Here is a 7,607-nt window from a genome sequence, read left to right as displayed (position 1 = left end):
CTCATTTGATGCTTTGAATTCTCTCTACTAAATGATTGAAAGGGCTCAGAAAATGCAACCCCAAACTTCTCTGAACTGAAGAAAATGAGGTGGGTCTCAGAAGCAAGATGGTTACACTGACCTTCCCCAACCTTTCTGTGTGAGAGCTGGACATAAAGGAATTCTCTGAGTTACTTTCCCTGGAAGGAGATCATAAGAACCTCACGTGCAGGTGGGCTGCCATAGGGCAGCCAGGTATAGACCTGGAGGAAAGGACAGAGAGGCCAAGGAGTACCTGAACAGACAGGCCTTGCTGAGTTCCCTCCAGTTTAGTACTATTAGGTCATACCCACTTTTTGTACAATCACATTTCTGTATGACCGCCCAGTCTTCATCAAATCCAAGCATAAAAATACACTTTTACTTGGGTCTTTGGATCTTCCTTTCTGAAGGCTCTGATGTCATATAAGACTCTGTTAAATAAATTTGTTACTTTTTTCTCTTATTAGTCTATATTTTGCTATAACAGTGTTAGCTATGATCCTTGTGATGGGTGAGGAATAGATATTACTTTTTCTCCTTCTCTACATTTTCTTACTAGAAGTAGACTTCATTGCTTTGATTTCTCATCCTTTTGATTAACAAAGAAATTTTATATACACCAAAGATTATAGTATAATCTCCTGATAAAGAGTCATTGTTTTCTTTGTATCTCCAGAGCCTAGAAGGGTTTTGTAGATTTTTTAAAAATCCTATTTTGAAAATATTTTTCTAATTTTTAAATAGAAACCCATATTATAGTAATTAATAGGCTTTAAAAATGATTCCTCTTTGGTTCTGACTCAGTGATACAGTAATTCTCTGCCAGATGTAGGCTGGCCAGAGACCACACCAACAGGAAGGCTGCCTTGAGGTTGTTCCCTCAGATCCCAGCAACAGAGAAGTTTGTGCTTCTTGTGAATAGCTGGTTTGCTTTAGCTTCTGGAAGAAATAACTATCTTGTAGTATGGCATTTTTTCCCCTGTAGCAAGTGTGCAGAACTATATGGCATGCATTTACTTGTGTTGTTTTCAACATAGCTTTTTTTTTTTCCTTTTGAGACAGAGTTTCACTGTTGCCCAGGCTGGAGTGCTGTAGCATGATCTTTGCTCACTACAGCCTCAAATTCATGAGATCAAGTGATCTTCCAACCTTAGCCTCCCCAGTAACTAGGACTACAGGCTTACACCACCATACCCAGCTAAGTTTTTTGTTTGTTTGTTTTAGAGACAAGGTCTTGCTATGTTGCCCAGGCTTGTCTTGAGTTTCTGGCCTCAAATGATGCTCCCACCTTGGCCTCCCAAAGTGTTAGAATTACAGGTGTGAACCACCATTCCCAGCCCTCATTGTAGTTTTATTCTTTTCTTACATATTGTTTTTCTGACATCAACTCCCTCAAATATTTATTTATTGTTAAATATTACATATATATATATATATATATATATGTTTTGGTAAGCTGCCTCAAACCTTTATGGGACATAGGTTGGGGCTCAGAAAATGATACCCTAAAATATGGTGCTTTGTTGTGGTAAACCAAGGTCTTTCTCTGAGCTTCCCCTGCCCACCTGTCTCCTGATCTTTCTTTACCAAAGCACTAGGAAGGGTTTCCTCTAAAGTTCCCTTCAAAGAACTTCTGATTAAGGGAAGTTCCTCCAGAAGAAAGGCAACTATCTTAAAACTCCCTCTCTAGAAATCACATCAAATATCTAGAAACAATTAACAACCACCAGAGAGAAGACTAAAAGTCATAACCACACCCAGACTTTTCATCTATTCTCCTGAGGGCAGTTTTGAGAGATTACCTGGAGACCAGCTGCATAATAAAACAACCTTTGTTCCCATTGCAGTTTTGACCCATACCTTCCTGTAATTTGCCACCACATCCCCCAGACCTCAAAAAAACTTTGTCACAGGCCCATTGTCCATTATTTGGGCTCATTTATTTCCCCTAAAAATCATTCACTACCCCTCCAAGTTGCCTGCACCCCCATTTCTCTCTCTCCTATGAAGAGGTTCCACTTAAGCCTCAGTCACCTCAGCCTTCTTTGAGTCTCATATTTTTTATGATTCTGTGCTTATTCACATTAATAAATTTGTATGCTTTTTCTCCTGTTAATCTGTCTGTTGTCAGTTCATTTTAGCAGCAAATCTTCAGAGGGTGGAAAGGAAGTTTTTCTTTCGCCATTACAACAGTTTATATGAATAGATTTTAAAACGTAGATTTAGGTGTCATCACTGTTGAAACTTGGTCTCACTTGTGCCCTTTAGAACCACACCAAACCTCTTCAATCCTGTGTTGATTTGAAAGCTGGCTGCATGTTAACCCTAAACTTTTCCTGGGTGATTCTTGGTGAGTAAAATAAAAAAAATTTTTTTTGAGATGTAGTCTCAGTCTGTCACCCAGGCTGGAGTACAGTGGCACAATCTTGGCTCACTGCAACCTTACCTCCTGGATTCAAGTGATTCTCCTGCCTCAGTCTCCCAAGTAGCTGGGATTACAGACATGCACCACCATGCCTGCTAATTTTTGCATTTTTAGTAGAGATGGGGTTTCACCTACAATTTTTAATGTATAAACAGGAAGACTGAGTATGGTGACTCCTGCCTGTAATCCTAGCATTTTGGGAGACCAAGGCGGGAGGATGGCTTGAAACCAGAGTTTGAGACAAGCCTAGGCAACATAGCTAGACCTTATCTCAACAAAAAAATTAATTAGCTGGGTGTGGTGACTCATACCTGTAGTCCTAGCTACTAGGGAGGCTAATGGGGGAAGATTGATCGAGACCAGGAGTTCGAGACTGCAGTGAGCTATGATTGTGGCACTGCACTCTAGTCTGAGAAACAGAATGAGACCTTAACTCTTAAAAAATAAAAAAATAAATAGGGAAAGTTGAACTAAAAATAACCTCATGTGGTTCTACTTGTCAGATCTGTTAAGTATTTCTACTCATAAAGGCATAACTATCCTTTTTCTCACTGATACATAATTTAAACTAAATATATTTAAACTAAATATATTTAAACTAAATTAGTCAATGCTACTAGGCCTGCCTTGTAGTGTTTGTTTGAAGAAAATCTAGAGGCATCTGACTCTTACAATGAAAGGCAAAAACAAAGCATTCTTAAGCCAGTCAGTGTTTTAAAAAAGAATGAAACAACCAAACACAACTGTGGTCTTTGGCTAACTTTCTAGAGAGAAGAAAACAAGCCATCTGCCAGTAACAGGAGGCTCTGGGGATGGCTGATCACAGGTCGAATGAAACATTCACAGTAATTAGTGGCAGCACTGAAAAAGAAACTTCAGCGGTGCTTTTCCTGTAGTTATGGTGACAGCCCCCCAACAGCCCACCTCCCCACAAAGGCCCTGGCTTGGTACGTTCTGCAGCCTTCCATCTGGTGCCCTCCTGTTGAATGCAGGGAAACTAAACTGACTGTTCATTTGTCCCCTTGGTGTTGTGTGTGTGTGTTGGGCCGTGGGGAGGAGAAGGGCGTGGACTGGAAGATTCCACAGGGCTGGGTCAAGGCTGTCTCCTGTGCTCAGCCAGAATGACAGGAGAACAGCTGATAGCCCAGGCTGCCAGACAGGTGCTGTCAAGGGGCCGAAAACTCGCTAATGTCAGGAGACAGTACTGGAGTGATGATGAATGAGGCCTGGCCTGTGGCAAACAGGTTCTTAACTTGCCAAAGCGGGGATGTGCTCTCCAGGACCTCAATTTACCTGAATGACCCACACATTTGCCCCCTCTTGTTAAGCAATTTCTGTGGGTCCTTTAGAAGTCAAAATTCTTGTTGCAGTGCTAAAAATCTAAGAATTTGGCCACAAAATCTGGTTTGCTCCTGCTCAAAGATTGAAGAAATACAAATTGGTCTGCTTATTTTCCTTAGTCTTGTTCATTTTGGAGCTCAATGTTTAAAACATTGATTTGAGCATCAGTATCACAGGCTGTTGTCAATGCCCTCTCTCTAGAGTCCTCAGGGGTTGCAAATCGAGGAAACAATTTAGGATGTACCTTCTCCATTAAGGCACCAGGAAGAATGAAGGTGGCAGACAGAAGGGCTTTGGGAAAAAACGTAAGCTGTGCTTAGGAAAAGGGTTTGGTTAGCCATGGCATAAGTCTAAGTTTTTTGATGTTTTATTCCCTTAATAAATCTTCCTTCTATTTTGCTGCCCTGTGGTCTGAAGTATTTGTGCAATACAGAGTTGATATAATTTGTCTGCTGCCCAGTGAGGCGATCTCATATTTCTGGGTGGAGGCTGCTGATAGTAAACACAGGCTTTCTTTTGTTTTTTTCTAGAGAAAAGATCTCACCCTTTACCTAGGTTGGAATGCAGTGGTGCAATTATGGCTTACTGTAGCCTCAAACTAAAGGGCCTAAGTGATCCTCCTACCTCAGCCTCCTACATAGCTGAGATTACAGGTATGCACCATCACACCTGGCTAATGCTTTATTTTATTTTATTTTTGTAGGGATGGGGTCTGGCTATGTTGCCCAGGCTGGTCTCAAACTCCTGGCCTCAAGCAATATTCCCACCTTGGCCTCCAAAACTGCTGGGATTATAGGCATGAGCCACTGCACCTAGCCTCAGGAATACAGGCTTTCCAGCCACACCAGTCCTTATTTATATAAACCAAAGTCTCAGGGTCTGCAAAGTAGATGGTGGGCATTTTTCTTTTTCAGAGACTACCTGGGGGTTGATAATCTGCATATAGGCTGAATACAGTCCTGTGAAATACAATCATTTGGGGTAACAATTTACTGAATCATAGACTGTTAGAGCCGGGAGCTTTCAGGGGTTATCTAGTCACATTTGTCAGAAAAGCAAATGTGTCAGTGAACCGCTGCCTACAGTCAGATCAGGGCTTGGGGTCCTAGCAACTCCCTCCATCCCAAAGTCCTCTATAGCCTAATTTAATTGGAGATGTTTGCACGTGTATAGTGTGTGTGTGGCAGGATGGAGGGTGGGTGTGTCAGGGGGACTAAAAAGAGAATCGATGTGGCAACTCCTGGTCTAGTTGAAAAGATGAAACACAGGAATATGTCCCAGCTGGAGAGTATTCTAAGGCTGATGAGAAGCACATGTGGTGTCATGTGGTCCTCTCCTCAGTGGGTCCCGTGAATGGTGCTAGAGGAGAAAAATAGTGATGACCACAGGTTCTTAGTCAGAACAGACTCCAGTTACAAAAGACAGATTAACAAGATAAAACGCCAATAGTTTATTGACATGTTTGTTTCACATACATGTGGAGTCACTCAGAAATTTAGTAGTTCTCAAAGAGATGGCTTTGGTTACCAGCTTATATAGCATCCTCAACAAAGAACAGCACATTTGTTTAAAAGTGAAAGCAAGTTTATTGGATAAGTAAAGAAACAAACGAATGGCTCCTCAATAGATAGAGCAGCAGTATGAACTGCCTGACTGAATATACTTAGATTATTTTCTATTATATGCTAAACAAGGGGTGGGCAATTCATGGGTTTTCCAGGAAAGGAGTGGAGAGTTCCCAGAACTGAGGGTTCCTCCCCCTTTTTGGCTACATAGAGCAATTTCTGGACATTGCCATGGCATCTGTAAACTGTCATGGTGCTGATAGGAGTATCTTTCAGCATGCTAATACATTATAGTTGGTGTATAATGAGCAGTGAGGACGACCAGAGGTCACTTTTGTCACCATCTCGGTTTTGGTGCAATTTGGCTAGCTTCTTTACTGCATCCTGTTTTATCAGCAGGATCTGTATGACCTGTATCTTGTAATATCAGTCCTGCCTACTTCCTATTTCAACCTGTGACTAAGAATGCTTAACCTCCTGGGAATGCAGTGCAGTGGGTCTTAGCTTTATTTTAACCAGCCCTTACTCAAGATGGAGTCACTCTGGTTTGAACACCCCTAACATATTTCCCCCTCCCTTTTACAAGGTGACCCTCAATCCTAAGGGTTGCAGAGGGATGAAGGTCCATCTTCTGTAACTTCTTCAGGCTGAATGGGGCAATGATATTCCTGCCTAAGTATTGTGGTCTCATATCCAGGGTAGAGAGGAGCTCAGTCAGAAAGTGTTGATATGCTGAGGGCCATTCATAACTCTGAGTTCTGACAAAAGGTGATATCTGGAAGATCAATGTGTTCCATTTAAGAAAACATTGAGTAAGCTTATCTTGCATTTCTACACAAAGAGTACAACAGCAATATAGTCCACAACAGTAAAGCAAAATAAGATTATCCCAAGTGACTAAATAAGAAGGCTTTCCATCAACTGGGTAGTTTTTGGAACCAAGCTGATATGAGGTTGCTAGCTGATCCCAATATACGGCCAGAATTAGAATACTGATCCAGATTTTTGTGTTACCCATTCCTCTTATTTCTTTTGAGCAACAGCTGGAGATCACTGGTTGGTTCACAGAAACAAACAAGGTCAGCCTAAATTTCAGGAAAAAATAAAAAACAATGGACAAGACCAGAATCTAACAACAGGTGCATCATAGTTTTTTGAAACAACTTTTCTGTTTCCAACCCCAGCTTTTATTAAAAATAAATCATGGTAGACTGATTTGTTTGCAAGATTAGTTTTAACTTGACTACACTTGGCCTACTTATTTGCATAAAGTGCATGAAGAATAATTATTCACCACGGAGGCTCTTTTTAAATTAGCTTTGATGAAACTTTGTTCCATAAGGAATCTCAGATTAGACCTCTTAAAGCCTTGAGCCCAGTCATGAGTTTGTGCTTGCAAATAACTGCATAAGGGGTGAATTCCTCTTCTCTTGAGATCCCAAGATCACTTGCAGCTCCTAGGACTGTCAGAAAGTGACATTCTTTGTTCTTTATTTACTGCAGGTCAGGAAGCTTGTACAGAGACTGTGTAGACAAGGAATGAGGCTAGCTTTCCCTAGGGGCTTTTATTGGCTCTATAAGTCAACTTTGATTCCTTAATGCAGTGTGTTTATATTTAAAAGAATACCACTCCAGTCAAAGTCCTCATAAAATAACCAGCTTCTCCAATTGTGTCCTGTTACAAAGAAAACAGATTCTTATTGCACTTATGAAAATAACTATATTGCCATAAGAATACTCACAAATAGTTTTCAAATTTTGAATAAATCAGGTAGAAAAAGATATGCTTCAAATTTTACTCACAAGAGTATACTCCACTCAATTGCCAAAAGCTGTAAAATCCCCCCCCAAAAAGTTTTCTTGACTCTGAAAAACAAAACAGAAAGAATCCGCAATATTTCAAGCAGAAAGACATGAAAAAAGTATTTAAATCTTTTACTAGTTCAGTCTATGCAATTAATTCCTGTTCTGCTTGACATTCATGAACACAGTAGTTTTCCAAGAGAGTCTTGGAAGTTATTTCCTCTCTGTTTTAATGGCACACTTTCCAAAGTCATCAGAGATCTACATTCAAAGGCATCTGTCAGAGTCTTATAGCTGATAATAAACCACCTTTTAAAGAGGATCAAAACAAAACAAAAATTGTCTGTGGATGAAAGACTTAGGATAGCCATACTCAAAGACACAAGTGACAAGGAAATTTGTGTGGCACACAAATAATTAACACAAATAATAATTAAATTGTTAAATATTGT

The sequence above is a fragment of the Aotus nancymaae genome, unplaced genomic scaffold (assembly GCF_030222135.1).
Source record: "Aotus nancymaae isolate 86718 unplaced genomic scaffold, 86718_ANA_hifiasm-v0.15.2.pri h1tg000020l, whole genome shotgun sequence".
In the NCBI taxonomy this organism is placed as follows: domain Eukaryota; kingdom Metazoa; phylum Chordata; class Mammalia; order Primates; family Aotidae; genus Aotus; species Aotus nancymaae.
This window is presented reverse-complemented; position numbering follows the sequence as displayed.